At 41.9% G+C, this 16,950-nt stretch overlaps 1 protein-coding gene across 4 annotated transcripts in view; it reads right to left on the minus strand.

The window, feature by feature from the left end:
• Positions 1-16,950, minus strand: part of MAP3K13 (mitogen-activated protein kinase kinase kinase 13) — a 74,629-nt gene that overhangs the window by 45,327 nt on the left and 12,352 nt on the right. For all 4 annotated transcript variants that reach the window (XM_085303909.1, XM_085303910.1, XM_085303911.1 and 1 more), the window contains one exon: positions 4,937-5,082. The gene's annotated coding sequence lies outside the window, so the exon portion shown is untranslated. The remainder of the gene's footprint in view (positions 1-4,936; positions 5,083-16,950) is intronic.

Raw genomic sequence — 16,950 nt, forward strand, 5'->3', positions numbered from 1 at the left:
TGCAAAACTGCTAGAAAGAAACAGAAGATCATGACAATGAATCCTCACCTGTTCATGCTAGCTGGAAAGGAAAGTACTACGATTTACATTACTCCTACAAAAAGGCACTGATCTGCCCATGTATAAATGAGAAATCATTGGGAGGAAGAATTAGCAAAACCAGAAAAATGATTCAAAAATGGGGTACAGTTCCACAAAGACAAAACAGGAAGTTCTGTTCAAAGGCAAAACTCATCAAGTGCACAAATACAAGAAGAACCAGCTAAGCAGTTGTAGTATAGACAAAGATCTAGCAACAGCGAGGCTCACAACCTGAACACAAATGACCATCACTTGTCATAAACAAGGCAACTTTTACTCATAGACAGGAGAACAAGTATGAGAGGGTGGAAGTAACCCTGCTGGTCTGCTCAGTTAAGGCAAGGCTTTAGCTGGACTTGCAACTCCGGTATTTGGAGTGCACTATGTCAAGAAAGAGAGGATCTATGGCAGAACTACAAGAAAAGCAAAAGGGTTAGGCAAGGGAAGAGTGAACTAATAAAGGTTGCTCAGTCTGAAAAAGCAAAAAGAGGAGATAATATTGAAAGGAGATAGGATAAGGGTCCTTAAGTATAGAAAAGGTTTCCGCAAAGCAGCAGCAAACCTACCCTCCACATCCATGCTGAACAGAAGGAATAAAGGACTTCAACTGCAACAAGAAAAATTTAGTTAAGCCAGTAGGAGAAATTTTCTAAGAGGTAAATACAGTGAAGCAATAGCCTAAGGAAGTTGTGTTGTCTCATATATCAGAGGGTAGAGGAAAAAAAACCCTCTCCCCAAAAAATGCCTTGGAATAGCAATGACACTTTGAGGCAGAGGGTCAAGGTGATCTTTTGGAACGCTTCAGCTCTTTTTATTTCTCCGAAGATACTGAAGAAATGAAAGTTTTGTAGTAAGACCAAAAGTCAAAAAAGTTAATCTGATCCTTTGCAGTACAAGGCCTCGCTGCATTAAATCTATTTGTGCTACTGCTGTACAGCCTTATATTTGAAAAATATAATCTAGATTCCTATCTAAAGCTACAAGTAGTGTTGAAAGCCCACTGAGAAGTCAAGCATTCAAAAACCAGAAACTGCTGGAACAAGGCACTATTTTTAGTATTTTAACAGTTCTCTATAATACCATCATACAGTTTCCTCAAGAACAGGGGATCAGCCCTATGTAAATATTCTTAAGAGAAATAACCTTGCTCAGTATCTTCATCTCAGGCTCTGCTAAGTCTAGCATCACTCGGGAAGGTATCAGTTGCCTCCTCTTTGGAGCTCAGTGCTTCTACTTGAAGAAATGTCTTGGGCGGTGGGTGGAAAGAGAATCTTTTCCACTGCTGCTAAATAAAGGTCCTAGGACTCAATCCTCCTGCTCTGCCTAAGGATCCACAACACAGAACTACTCATTTTATGAAGAGTAATGACAACACTTTAAACAGTTACAGTCATTATGTTTAATGGAATTTTAGTTCAGAATATTCAGATTAAGAGTGTTAAACTTGTTAACTGCAGTGATCTTCCTGAGAATGACAACTATGTTCAAATACATGTTAACTGTAGCAGTAACCTGGGACCTCCTAGGACAATTCTTTCATAAGAAAACCTTATGAAACCTTATATGAAACCTGTAGTTCTGCACAAGGAGAAGCAGTGTAAAAACAGGTGCCTGCACTTTCCCTTCAGGCTGAGAGATGTGAGCACGCTCCAACACCAACTTCCCATTTAGTCATCAGGCAAGGCTTGCAGAAAGTGCATGTATCCTCTGCACAAAAGATATTATACAATACGGGGGGAGGGGAAGGCAAAGAGACTATATGATTAGAAGCTTGCCTGATTCACTTGATCCTCAAACGACATACAATCTGCTAAAGATCATAAACCCCCTTACAAGCAGTGCTTCTGGGTCCTTAAACTAGCTCTATTACAAGACTTACTACGCATACAGCATTCCAGAGAGCCTTGTCTACTAACTGAAAAGATGAGATAAATAAAAATGAGAAGCAAAGTTGATAAAAACAGCTGATAAACTGCTATTGATGAAGCAAGGACAGGATAGTTCACACAACTAATTGCTTTCATTGAGATGATACCAGGTTCAAACCAAAGGAGGATTTAGTTTTTCAGTAAAACACTTCACCTTAATTACCATCCATAATACTAGCTAGAATCTAAATATGGCTGCTCCACTGCTAAGGCACTGAACCACTCCTCAAGAAAAGGTTTAAGAAACAAATCCTAAGATCCAACTCCATCTCTTGTCTTCCTGCAACCCTACAAACAGGGGGCTCAGTTACCTCTTAAAACTTACTATCTGCAGCTTGCTCTGCATGAAGTGTATCTTTACAAAAAAGATCATGCAAACCTAAAGAAAAAGGACAAAACCATTTTCAGTCTCCTTGCAAGAAGCAACTAAATGTTTTCTTGCATTCTGCACAAGCCCATTTAACACCTGAAGAAAATTTTTAGTTAATTTTACAAATAAAGAGACAAAGGCAAACGATTTTTCAGCTAGCTTCTACACAGAAAACAAAAGGAAAATTTCAGAAAAATATTCCTCTAAACTTAATGCCCAGAAGATTACAGAACGATACTATTTTCTCCTTTTCAGTTCTTTGCATAGATATATGCACACAATGCAGAACGTCTAGTAGATACCCTTCCTTTAATAAAAATAAAATACAGTGAAAATATTTTACTAATACAACTTCTCAGAAATTAGTAATTGTATGTGCTTTCAAAAACTGTTTTGAAGGTGGCTAGCAGAAGTCAAACTGAAAAAGTATATTCTTGACACTAATTACAAAAGCAAAAGATAAAGTAGTCTGAAAGTCATACACACAAACATATAGCAAGCATTTCCCACTTTAAAAGTCAATATCAATTCCATTAGCATTCTGCTTTTCAAAACAGAAAACAGATATGGTTAAGCTAAAAAAAAAAACTGCCTATGTGACACGTTGAATGTATGACCTATCCTTAGGAATAGCAATACCCAAAATATATTAAGTAACACACTACCATCAAAGGCAATATACATTACAGAAAATGTCACAAGCTCACACACGCATTAGGAGATTAGAGAACAGGAGACACAAAGAACGAACCCCCTGCCATTTACTTCAAACTTCAGAAGTGAAAGCAGATCATAAAGATTCTCTTTGCAGACAGAGAGCAAGAAAAATAAGCTAGAAAACTAAACGAACTATCCACCATTTAGTCTAACCCCTCGCACAATACAGAAGAAAGAATTATCCTGGGATCGGCAGCATCAAGCTTAACTTGTGCTAGAAATGCACCATTTTTAATAGGAAGACAGGCAAGCCGAGTTTCCTTGATAACACAGGAAATTAAAAGGTCTCGCTGTTGTCCTCTCAAAGCTTCCATCATTGCCGTCTTAAGTGACCTCTTTTTTGTGTCCAAAGGTGTTCTTGCATGGTTGGCCGCTACTCAGAAAATGAAACTGTAATCAGTCAACATGACTTGCGTGCCTGAGACCCAACTCCTCATGAGCCATACGCAAGACCTTTGCCTTACAGCGAGCCCCTGAAGACACCCAGAAGGCTTTCTAACTTGGAAAACGCAGATTTTCCTACAACTAGGACACTTAAAATAGAGGAAACAAAGACACCAACTCAGTCAGACTAGAAATGGGAAGGGTTTACATGCAGCCACCCCTTCCTACTGTGCCTTGCTTCCAGCTTTCTCCCTAGTGCCTTCGCATCCGAATTGCGGGAAGCTCTGCGGCGCTGTCTGGGTCCCCAAGACACATGCCCTCTGAGGGCTGTTGGTATTGCCTTAGCCTCCTTGCGTGAGCTGCAAGCTCCTCGCTGCCTACTGCGCCTCTCACTCCTTCCTCCCCCAACCACGCTCAGGCTCTCCCTGAGAACCAGTTGTCTCCCATGACAGCAGTCAGCTCCTCCATGGTCCAAGCTCTGCCTTCTCCAAGACAGCACAGCTGTGAATAAAGTACAAAATACACAAACTACTGCAGAAGTGCCAAGCTACTTTTTAAATGAGACACCCCCCCACACACACACACACTATCACAAAACAGGCCATGAGCTCGCTAAAGTGTTCCTGATCACACTGGATGTTTGCCAAAAGGAAGCACTGGAGACGCAGCAGCTCTGCATGACCTACAGCACCAAACAGCAGACCCAGAATCAGCAACAAGGGAGCCAGCAAATCCAAATCCCACTGCAGGAGTTATCTCTAGTAGTAAAGTTTGACACTATTTAGGATTTCACAAAAGATAAACAGTTACTTGAGAGCAAACATACAGCTGAAGACATATAGCCCTGATGTTATTCACCCTATAACATGCTCAGATTTCAAAATAAACTACTATTCTCTGTGTTGGCCAGAGCATCACCGGTATCTCTACTCAGCTTAAAATAGCCCGGAGTCCAGTGACAAAACCTGCATTCTCAAAAAAAAAAAAAAAAAAAAATTACCAGAGTTAAGTACAACAAAAGAGTACTTTTAATAATGAAAAATGAATATATTAAAGTTGTCCCTTCACAACATCAATATATCTGAATCAATAGATTCAAACGCTTTCAGACTTCAAGTTATATTTGAAAAATCTGAACATAATCAGATTAAATTCAACCCAGTTTATGCAAACACTCCTTTAGCATTTGTCCTTTTCTACTCGATCACAAACTGCATCTGAACTAGAACCCTGTTAGGTGTCCTGCAATCGAGCTACTGTAAGAGAGCAAGTTTAGCCATGAAGCAGCTATGAACACAAGACAGAGCAGCAGGTAAAACTTACCACATCCCTACCATTTAAATGGAAAGCATATCTAAAATTCAAGGACAATCACAGGAGTGAGTGCTTTACGGTTTCACATCTCCTCAAGTGTCTAACTAGTTACTACAGTTAAAACGCAAATAATTGCCAATACCTGATCATTTTTCCAGATGCACTGAAAGCCCATGTCCTCTTGGCTTACTGCACATATGCGTCCTCTTCAAGGGAGATAAATCAAGCTGCTCTCTGAAGTTGCACCACGAGTAATGTTTAAGACAGTCCAGCACTGACGACTTCTCTCTAGAAAGAACAGCAATGAGAAAGCTCAGAATCCTATTAAACAAAAATATATTTGATAAATGCCCCCAAGATCCACCTGAAACATAAGAGGAAACCCTAACTCCAGGAGGACTGCTTCAGATATGGACCATACAGACAAACGATTATCAGTGCATCCCACCAGCACATCCTCATATTACATGCATACTTAAGTGCAATGGAAAACATGCAAAATTAACCATGCACTTTTGAAAAGAAATATGGAAGCTAGGACTCAAAAAACCCCACATCCCCTGTCTCATTTAGCACATCCTTTCTTAGCACAGGCACATATATTCAACACTTTTTTTAAAAAAAATCATAAGCAAGCAAGCAGCTTCACTAAGAGAGCGTATAGCTTTCCATCTTTCTATATTTAAAAATACACCACCCTGGATTAGAATTTAGAAATAACTTATTTCAAGATAATCTATAAATGAACTTTTGCTTATTCGTATTCCTACACTATACAGTATTCCCTTATATTTTAAGTAAACATTAGGAAGAGTTTTAAAAGGCATTAGAGGCCTCCAACATGCATTCAATGCACAACGCCATTATCCCTCTTGCTATCACACATGCAAGCATAGAGACCAGAGGTTATTTGAGCCTTCCAGTCCAAGTTTCCTGCTTCTTCTTCCCACCCAACACCACAGAATCTAAAAGGCTGCAAGACTGATCCCAATATTTATAAAACTAAACAGAATATTTTCATAACACCTTGAAATTACCCAAATGACTAATGCTCCCCTGCAATGCAAAGACTGAACTAGTTGGTCTCATAGAGGTAAGAGCTCCATCTGCAAGCATTTTCCTTATACTCATGGATCGTCACAGACAGCTACTACAGCACTGAAAAAGGGACTCAGTAATACCAAAACTGCCTTCCCAGAATTAAGAGGCTTTAGGAAACAAAAGGTAGGTGGCTATCACCTTGCAAAAACACAGGCACCATCTGCTTAGTTTTATGCACCCCACACAGTTCAGCTGATGCCGAGACCCTCCCAAAGTCTGTCAAGTTCAGCATGTTCCTAATCTTCTGCAGAAGTAGGAGTAAGCATCACATATTCCCCTCCCATGTCAAAACCGCATATTTGCATTTAACTCAAGATTAACTTTCAGTATTATTTCAAAAGTTCTGTAGGAAACATGATAATCAGAGATTTATGACAACAGTCCCTAGCAAGAAAAGAAGGTGTCACCAGCAGTCTTAGATAGGAGACAACAATGAATAAAATCCATTCATATAGCAGCAGGGATTGTTGGTTTTCATGGATCCCCCGCAAAAGCAACAAGCATTTAACACACACGCTCTTCACAGGCTTTTCTGCTAGCTGAACATTAATATTCTAGCACATCTAGTTACCAGCAGTCATGCACTCTGAAACAGCAGCTTTAGATGACAACACCAAAAGAAATTCCCAAAAAAAGACAGTCGTGAATTTGTTACCATGAACACGATACAAATCTCATATTTGAGAAAACATGGTTACAAGTTTTGGAAACAGTAATTTCTGTGGAACATGCCTTAGAAAACTACCAATCAATGTCACACGGAAGTCCTGCAGCATAAACTCCCAGCTGATACCTCAACTCAAAATGCATTTGCTGATCTTCCACCACCAACAAGGTAAGTTTTTTTTGCCCCTTTCATTTCATTTCAGTTTTGTTAGTTCCTTCCTTATCTTCCTTAACTTGCCATACAGCAGCGAGCGTAACAGGAGAGGGAAAGCCACATTCCCAATAAGGCAGCTTGCGAAGTCAAGGTTAGGCTCTAGGCAGAGGCTCTATTTGCTCTGCTGAAGGGAGGGTGACGACACCGCAACACTCCTGCATGAGAAAGTCTCGATCTGCCACCCCTGTTGCCCCGGGTTAATCACTGAGTCACGGAATCACTTCCAGTGCCGGCACAGTCCTGGATAACGACGGGCAAACGCGGAGGCAGCCCAGGACGACGCAGGTCGGCCGCGCGCTCCGGTCCCGAGCACGGCCCGGGGACGCGGCACAAACGAAACGCGTGAGCTGCGGCACCCAAATTCGAAGTGCAAACCCTCTGCCGCCGCAATTGAAAATGAGAATGCCAGGGCAAAGCCCCACGGAGAGCATCGTGTCTTAACAGATCTACGGGATGAATTTCAGAGTTCATACTTCTGTTCAAAAATGTAAATATTTGCCAGTATTTACAAGAAATTTCCTTGTTGGTTCTCTTAAGTCAAACAAAAAAAAATCCAGAAAACCAGTGATTATGGTTTTATGTCTATTTTAAGACAAGGTGAGCCTATTAATACATATATATTATATCTATATATGTATATATACATACACTCCCAAGGTTTATTTTCTTTGACCCCCTCCCCCAAAATTACTCTGTAACATACTACATATCTTATATACTCTGCAAGATACTTCAGACGAAACAATACAGACTTGAGAGACTCGAGAAAACGTTAAAAGGGAGACACCGCTGTGGATGCATGTTCTAAACACAACTAACTCACGTGCCTAGAAAACAGCACGCTAAATGGAAGAGGTGCTCTTAAAAGCCATCCAATTGTAGATGCCCAAAGCTGGTAGCATGCCACCGAAATAAATTAATGAATTTTTCATGAAAAATACAGCCTTCTAGGACAGAGTTTAAAACCTCTTTTCCTAACCGGTAAGCAAGAGGAGAATTACCAGTACCCTGGACAGGAAGAGCCTTCTGGGGCCTAAGCGCTTGGACCAGCAGATCAGTTTAGACACCTCCATTTACCGCGGCCTTTTATAGCCTTTATCTGCTTCTAATATTTTGCCTCCCAGGTCCAATCTGAAAGATTTTGTGCACATATCAGTCAGTATACAAACAGCACTGTCTCATGGATTTAAACTCTTAAAGTGCATAAATCCACTTACCCTCTTGATAAAAACTGGTTTCCCCTCCTTTTCTTTTCTTTCTTTTTTTTTTTTCCCTAACTTAGCTATCACAGACCCAAGGATCTCCTTCCGCCTAGTGTTTCTCCTCCTAACAAAACACCAGCAGAATCAGGAGCGTTTGGATTCAAACGCTATCTCCCGCAGATGTATTTTGTTTAAAGAACTGAACAAACAGAACATTATTTGCTTGGAAATTCCCCTGCTCGCGGTCAAAGCCTGGCTGTGCTGGAATCAATGGGACCGTTCGCGTTGGCCGCGGCAGAGCTCGGGTTTCATTTCCTGCCTCCAACTTCACACCGTAAGGATGCTGCCGGATGCCGCAACATGGCTCTGCCTTCATGTCATCACATCTAGCTCAAAACATTTTGTACAAAATACCTACTTACAGGGAAGACTGCCCAAATGGCACGACACTGGCAGCTGCGGGCGATTCCTTCACAGAGGAAACTTCGTCCCCGGGCCGGAGGCTCTGCCCGGATTAATACAGCGTTCCTGTACGCTACCCAGGCCGCGAAGCCGCCTCTCCCAACTCAGCAAGGCGGGAGGGTTTGCTTTTTAACCCTGGGCCGATAACAGCTTATCAGTAAGTTTTCAAAGGTTGAACTCAACATATTTGCATAGCAAAAGCACAGAGGAAGCACAGAGAAAATATCCAACCGGTGTGCTCCCTCCTGCTAGGCTGGGGCTTGGCCAGAACAAGCCTCCCACTCCAGTGCCACCAGAAAGGTAAACCGAAACTCTGGGGGAAAAAAAAGGGAAAAAAAAAAAAAAAACCCCGCCATAGCTGCAAACTGCTTCAGCAGCCACTGCAAGCAACAGAAATGCTTCCCTTCAGTTTGCTTTGCCCGCTCTGTTCCCACCCTCTGCCACACATACGGTGGAAAGATTAACCCAAACGCCTTAAGGCTGATCCCTAAATACAAGGTTATTTTATTACTGTTGCCAAATTTATCACTTTAACACCAGAGCTCCACGACAGCTCACTACAAAACAGAAATAGGATGAAACCCTTCAATTTAAGGCCTGCTATGATTTCCGCTTAAATTCCCGTAGGTTTCTCTACTGACTTCATCCAGTTTTGTGCAGATTTTAGGGTGGTTTCAATGTGTCAGCTAATGCACTAAATACAGTATGGTACAACAAATGCTGTGATTTAAAATTATTCAGATGGGGCACCCTCAGCAAACAGTCCCAGCTCCTGTAATTCATGTCTGCTTTGAAAGCCCTTCCTCGAACCAGGGAGCTGAAACGAGCAGCAATGCGCCAAAGCCGCTTGCTACGGGTGTGCTTCCTTCAAGACGAGCTTCCAGCTCAAAACCAGCCAAGTGACAAACACAAGTTACACTTCATCTGCTTCAAAACCAGAGACATTTATTAATCCCTGGAAACACCTTATGACAATCTCCTATTTAACTTAGGCTTTTTTTTTTTTTTTTTTTTTTTTTTTTAAGAGAGAGGCATGAATTGGTCTTATATGAGAGCAAATTGCCTATTAAGTTACTAAAAACTCAGAATTTCATTTTTGTGAGAACAACAGTGCCATGAACTTGGTGTTAACATGTTTACCTGTCGGTTTTGGTTTTATTTCCATCTACAGTATATACTAAAGATTTTGTGCTTCCTTGCTCTCTGCTTCTGAAAGGAAACTTTGGTTAAACCATGTCAATTACATATTTCAATTAAAATGGATTCATTAATTTACATTATACTATAATACAAAATCTTAGTCAAACTACTTTTGACAAGCACTATCCTTTCTCAAATTCAATCAGTTTTTGCTGGAAGAGTGGAAAAGAAATCTTGACTTCTACCCCAGACAAACTCCTGAACTGCAAAAGGCTGATGCAATTTAAAACAGGGGAAACAACAAAAAAACCACCCTGGGTTACAGACTCATTACTAATTCATCCTGGCTGAAGCTGCATACCACCAGCTGCTGCCTCTCTCAATTAACAGCAAATATTGAACAGTATTGTCATTTAATGGTGTTTACTGCCTGCTGCCCTGTCCGCTGTCACATTCTCAAAGTGTTCTGGCTCAATTTAAGTATCAACAGTAATAAACAAAGCCTAGTTCAACCCCTGATGCATCAGCAGGGTCCACAGCACAGAAACTGGTTTACTCGCTTTTATGCATTCACTGCATGGTTAGAGAAAGCTAAAACCCAAAGATGTAAGAGCCATCAAAACAGTACTTGTAGTTCAGGGGCCCATGGGGTGGTGGCTTTGGTGGCCTACACAGAGATCAGAGCACGGGTACAAGAAAAGGCAGGAATATCTTCAAGAGTAGCTCCCTTCACAAACACGCACCAAAAAACCGAAACAAAAGAAAAGCAGGAGGAGATGGCATATTCAACCTGTGAAGATTTTTCAAATCAAGATCAGACTGGGGCTCTGATTTCTGGCGACCCCTTCTCTGCACAAGGGAGGCGAACGAGCCCACATGGGCACTCTGCCTTCCTACCTGCTACCAGGTCCGCAGCCATGCTGCCTTTCAACAGGCTCGTTTGAAAGCAAATTATGATACAAAAAATGCAGTCAGAGCAAGCAACTGGAAGCAATGCAATTCTCCACTGCGCCTCTGCAGGAACTTCAGCAGCCTCCTTGTTTTGTGGTGTCAAGTTTGCTGGAAGCCACTAATGTACAAATAGCTGTACATATTTTATATTTCATTTACAAGATGCGTTCCCAGCAAATCAGCAGGCAGCAGCATCTCAGAGGCTTTCCTGTAAGCTTGCTGCCAACTGGTCCAAAGCCAATGTGTAGATACAGGTGACCTCAGGAACTGAGGAGACGCTGAGCCAGCTGAATTAGACTGCAAGGTGCCTACTGGCAGCTGAGCTACAATGTGAAAAGATCAAGCAGCTGCTGTATGGCCTTCACTACAGTAAAAGCCAGATTAACTGAAATTGATACTGAAATTGAAAAAAAAATCACTTATTTCTGGGGTACTGGACCTTTATACTAGCCCTTCTGCACAGGCAGCTGTGTTACAAGCACAGGTGCTCCAAGCAGCCATACTCTGCTCTGAGGGACATGTCAAACGCAGAAGAGAAAGATGGCTTTGCAAACTGAGCAGATAGAAGCAGGCCTGGGATCTGCTCAGGGCTTTGACGAACCTCTGAACATACTCATCTTGATTCAGCTCGTTCGGCTACAAATCCTCTCATTTTCTCTGGTCCCTTATGTCTGCACACGGTGCAACTCTAATATCCAGCCTGGTTCATTAGGAGGACTCATCTCTTCTAAGTTCCTCCAGCACCTTTGTACCCATGCTATCTAAGTTCTCCAGATATATTAAGTGATATGACTAATACCTGCCATCTGTTCATTGTTACCTTCTCTCTCTCCTCAAGAACAGTCATCAGCGAAGTGCTTGTTCTACTTGATCTATTTTAGGATCGTGGGTTTTTAAGCATCCACGCAGCACTGTCTTGAATTAAAAAAAAGAAAGTAAATCAAAGAAATAGACGATACTTTCGAAGATTGACCATTTGCAACATCCCTCAGTTCCTGTAGAAGTCTCTGATTAGGCTCAGACAACTCTTCTGCAGGATTAGCACTGTGCCTGACAAGCAGAACCACTGCCCAGTTCTCGCCCCAAGCTGCAGACCACAGAGCAGCCGGCACACCAGACACAAGCCTTTGAAGGCACCTAAATGCTCCCTGCAGAACCAAGCCAGTCACACAGCATACAGTGCCAGTAAGCACCAGCCCAGGATGCTGCAGTGTATCTTACTGGAGGAAGAAAGAGTTCCTACCTAATTACACTGCCTTATATAGGCTGCTGAAAGTTGAGAAAGGTACAAATAACTGAGGCCAGATCTGTGTCCGCCAGGTTGGGGCAAAATCTTCCAGCTCACAGGGAGTACTACTTACTGTGACAGTTTCTCCCCATAAGCTGTGGTTAAGGGAAAAACAAACTGGACACACAAAGAACAGATGGGCTGGAGGGGAGGGGAGCCAACAGAGGATCATTAACTACAGTCTTTGCAGGAGCTGTGTCAAAGTGCAAAGACAAAATTTCACACTGTAGGAGGCAGAAAGACTCAAGATAGAGCAGCGAGGAGTTTCTTGCCCCATAAATGTTTCATGTGTGCAAAACAGCAGATTTGTAGTAAGCATAGTTCTTGCATCATTGAACTGCATATTGCTGCCTTGATTTCTAAATGGCACAAAATTAAAACTTAAGTACAAAAATAAAATGTAAGAGGAGGAGCAGTGAGACTCTTTGTACTCAGCGCTACAGATACAGTATGCACAAACCAGCAAAAACCTACTCAACTCTCTTCCCTTCACTACTACACAATACAGAAGCACAAGTGTTAGCAAAATACGTAAGTAGAGCTCTAAAGAAGTTGCCTCAATTTCACAACTTCCACAGTCCAAGAAGATCCTGGGAATAACATCACTTGAAAACAACAGTTGCTGAACTGCACCTTAGAAAACAGCAAGTGCTGAAAATCTCTTAACGGCTGCATGTTGGCAGCTAAGAAATCAGTGAAACTGTAGAACCAGAGAACGAAGATACATGTGGCAACAACAAAGAAAATGAAACCACAGAGCCCTGGGAGCAGAAAAGGGACTCACCTGGAACTCCTGCAACATTTCCCACAAAACATTGGCTCCTGTTTTCTCTGTGCCATTTCCCTTGCAAATAAAAGGATCGTCCCTTCCCTACCATTTCCTTGAATTGCTCCTATCCCACTCTAAACAGCAGGCTCAGACTGGTTAAATAATTTTATGCGGGGAGAAAGTTGCCAGTTAAGTTTTTCTGACTCTCTAAAATGCAAGCTTTTCTTAAAAATAAATACTCTCCTTCTACCCTCAATGCATTCCATGTTGGAGATCTCCACTTCCAGCTTTCTTCTCTCTCCTGCTCTTCATCTCCCCTGAACCATTATCTGCTTCTTTCCCCTCCACCTTCAGGGGAGGGCCCATTTTCCTTCCCTAGTTATATCTTTGCCGTCTTTGCCATCTCTCCAATTCTCATTTTCCTGCTTCTGAGCTTTCCTTGCTCCTGAATTCATACTGCTTTCTTCTGCCACCTCCACAAGCAGATCTAGTCAACTTTGTTTCCAACCCTAAAGAGAAATCCTGACTTCATCGAAATCAAAGGTAAAGTACCAAATGATTCCAGTTAGACCCAGATTTCACCCCAGCAGCATAACTTAATTAGAATTAGTTGTCAGCCCAGGCCAGCTATCTCCAAGTACTGAATGGAGAAGCATGTATCAAAATGAGAGCAGGAAAACCTTTGGCTTAGCTTTTTCTCCTCTCCATCAGAAGCCTCATGAAGCTGAATGCATTGGCAAGCTGGAAATTAAAAAACTACAAACGCTACGGAGCCTGTGGAAATCTGTCCAGCCTCTGGAAATCCTCCACACAAGACATGTAGCTCATTAAGAGTACAAGTTTTCTCTTTTACAAGATACGAGCAGATTTTAAACACGCACACACAGTAGCGGTCTCATATTCTGCACTATCCTCACGGTCAAGAGCATGTTTTAGAAAGTGCTCCCTTGGACTACAGCTGGTAGGTGCCCAATACAGGTAGGATTTTTATAGGTCTTTTTTTTATTAATAAATGTAGCCATCTGAGATGATGCGAAGGACAATTTTCTAGAGCTCATTAGAGGAGCCAACTCAGAAGAGAAGAACCAATCCTGATGCTGAAAAATGTACACCAGGGAGTGCAGGAGAATGAGACTATATCCCCACCCAAGCGCAAGAGCAGCTTCCTCAGGCTCCAGACATACCATAAATTCAGCACGAGGAAACCCACGCAGTGGAAGTCTGTTCCCTAGGCCTTGTGGTAATTTCTCCTGCAAGCCTGAACAAACTTGTGAGTCTTTTCATTTTGGTAAGAGTGTCATACCAAAGATCCCTAATATGGACTAAGGTAGGACAGCACTGATAATAAATGAGTTACCCAGGACTATTACATTCAAAATTCATTTGTCAAAGGGAATCGCTGGATCATTAAATGAGGCAGGGTGGCTTTTGAAGCTGGCTTCTGCTTCCTGGACCCTTTTTGTGTGGATCCTGCCACATCAACCACCGGTGAGGGTAAGAGACAAGTGTAAGCCGTGAGGGCATGCCCACTGATCAAACGTGAAGTCACGCCAATATTTGAAACAGTCATTTTTCAAATTCGTAATTTCAAATATCAACTAGATTGCTGATGGGAGACTAAAAAATACACCACTATCAATAGTGATTCCTGCAGATAAAGCCTCAAACGCAACGCTGAGCTCCTTACGAAGCGGAGGGGAATATCCATTCCCCTAGCGGACGGCCTCATTTCTTCTCACAGGCAGTCGGCTGACTGTTAACAACATCAGTTTATTTTCTATTTCCACCAGTAACTACTGCTTACACTTCTCCAGTCCTGACTTCTGGTACATTCGTGTACTTTTCTCTCTCACCACCAAGAGTGAGAGCTGACACTTTCCTCGCCCTTTTTCCTCCTCTTGTTAAAACCCTACTACCTCTGCTTTAATAGTTCTTGACTTAACTGGGACAAGGAAATTTATTCTGGGCTCTACTGTCCTAGTAGTGAGGGTATTCTGTATTAAACATCCAGAGCACTGAAAAGTCATACTGAAGCCCCAGGCAACCATTCTAACACTCCCTTAAATTCATGTTTTAACAAAATTGGCCATTTTCACTGGATGTGTCTATAGTAATTGTACTTACAGCTAGAGATATATACTTCCTTTTTGCATACAAATAATTCAGTGTTAGAAAAACGGAAAACCGTTCACTGCTATATGCGACATACAAACTTCATTTAACAACATCTTTCCAAGAGATCCTAGTAAGTTCAATTTCTATCCAACACTAAAGCATAGTCAGGCAAGATATTTATTTCAGCTATTTAAGGAATATGCTGAAGCATTTATAATACCTTACAACAGAAATCTTAGCAAATATTACTATAAAATGCTGAATACTATCGACTAGTTTAGGCATGGAACTAAAAGGCCTGACTTTCTAAACATGAATATCGTCCCATTTGTTTTAATCTATGCTAGAATATCCCACCAAAAATGCAAGAGCAGAGTATACTCACCAAGATGCAAGTGGCCAGGACACAACAAAAAGCCCTGCTCTTTTCAAACTCAGCCCTTAACTTTGTATCATCCAGTGCTCAACACCAGTGCACCCATGCATTTTTAGAGGGATGCAAAGTGATTCCATACAAAGCAGAGACCATGAGTTTTGTGCGACTCATCTATAACAGCAGCAGTGCACAGAGTGGGCACCACTGAAGATACGAGCTCTTTTCAGAGTAAAAACACAAAGTGAAAGCCTGTAATGGCAGACACTTACTCCACTGTAGAGCTTTGGCATTTCTAGTGCTGAAACAACACACTTGAGCTTCCTCTTCTGTACTGGGAGAAAGCAAATCACTTGCGTGTCTCAGATGGCACTACCCATAAACGACCAATCTCTTTAACTGCAAGCAACAGCATGCTAGATAAGCACATTATTACTTTCTAGAAGAAACATGCATCCAGAAAAGCCTTTGCTTTGAGTCACACTAGCTAAGTTTTTTTTTTTTTTTTTTAAGTATAACCCTTCTGGCAGACAAAACCAAGGTTGGTTTCAATTCCCTGGGGTCTACATGTGCAACAAAAACTGCCATGATTTGAGTTTACCACGAAGTCACACTGTTCAGGCTCTCAGTGTGCAATACTTCCCCATTCACAAGCGAAGAATTAAGCACCAGCTCATTTTGTCATCTGCACCTTGCCCAACCTGATGCTGGAAATAAAAGAGCTAACTGAAGGCCAATAGCAATAAATGGTAGAGCAAGTAAAGATATCAGTATAACCTTGCTTTTGGATAGCAGAGCACGCACAAGTTCAGGAAATACACAGCAGAGAATCACAGAACGGTAAGGTTGGAAGGGACCTCTGGAGATCATCTAGTCCAACCCTCGGCGTAGCCCATATGGGGATTGAACCCGTGACCTTGACATTAACAGCATCACGCTCTAACCAACTGAGCTAAACCTGCCCCCCAAAGCAAGAATGCACCAAAGCCTAAGTAGCTAGGAGTTGTATTAAACTTGGAATTAAATGGACTGAGAACAAATATCCTCTGCTACAACATTTTGTCAAACAGTCTTAAGCCATTCCTTTCTTCACTGTCATCTAAGCAGTAAACACAATCAATTTAAAACCATATAGCTCAGTTTTCCAAACTCAGCAGAAAAGCTAAAAAGTAGCAGCACATTCCCAGTTAGCTTTTGCATGGGGAACAACACACACCCAGGTTTTACTTCATGAGCTACAGCTAAAACAGACAACGCAAATGCATAATCCATTTGTTTTATCTGCATGTCCTCTAATTCCCCCCCCCTCCCATTAGCACAGGAGAAGAGCATTTCAGGCACCAGCCAGTGTCAGGATTAAAGTTTGCAGGCAGACCTCTGGCGCGAACGAAGGGGATAGTGCCCCATACCACAAGCTGTCAAATTCATCTTCTCATCCACAGCACAACTCTGGGAAAACGAATTTGCAGCCCTTACTGCGATAAAGACAAGGTCAGCACCACTTAAACACAGACAACTTGCAGCTAAAGGTCTGCCCCATTTTCCTTGCTATTATCAACATACAATAAATAACATTGGCACATCCACTGGATCAGCAGGCAATTTTTTGTCCTCTGACACTCTGCGGTATTATGTCTAGCAGTGTTTACGAAAGACCCCATTTCTCTCTGTTTCCATGGATAATTACGATCCTCTCTCCAAGAGGCACACAGCAATACTTGCAAAGGTATACATGGTGTCAATACTTCAAAATCCTCTAGTTTACTGCAAGCCTTTTTGATGTATGGACATATAGGTGAAGGGCAGCACAAACCCTGCCATAAGATGTACTGCAATCATTCGGAGCCACCGCTCAAAACCTATGCGATAGAGAGT

Source organism: Rhea americana, unplaced genomic scaffold (genome assembly GCF_003343005.1).
Source record: "Rhea americana isolate MKP2758 unplaced genomic scaffold, rheAme1 scaffold_200, whole genome shotgun sequence".
Taxonomy (NCBI): domain Eukaryota; kingdom Metazoa; phylum Chordata; class Aves; order Rheiformes; family Rheidae; genus Rhea; species Rhea americana.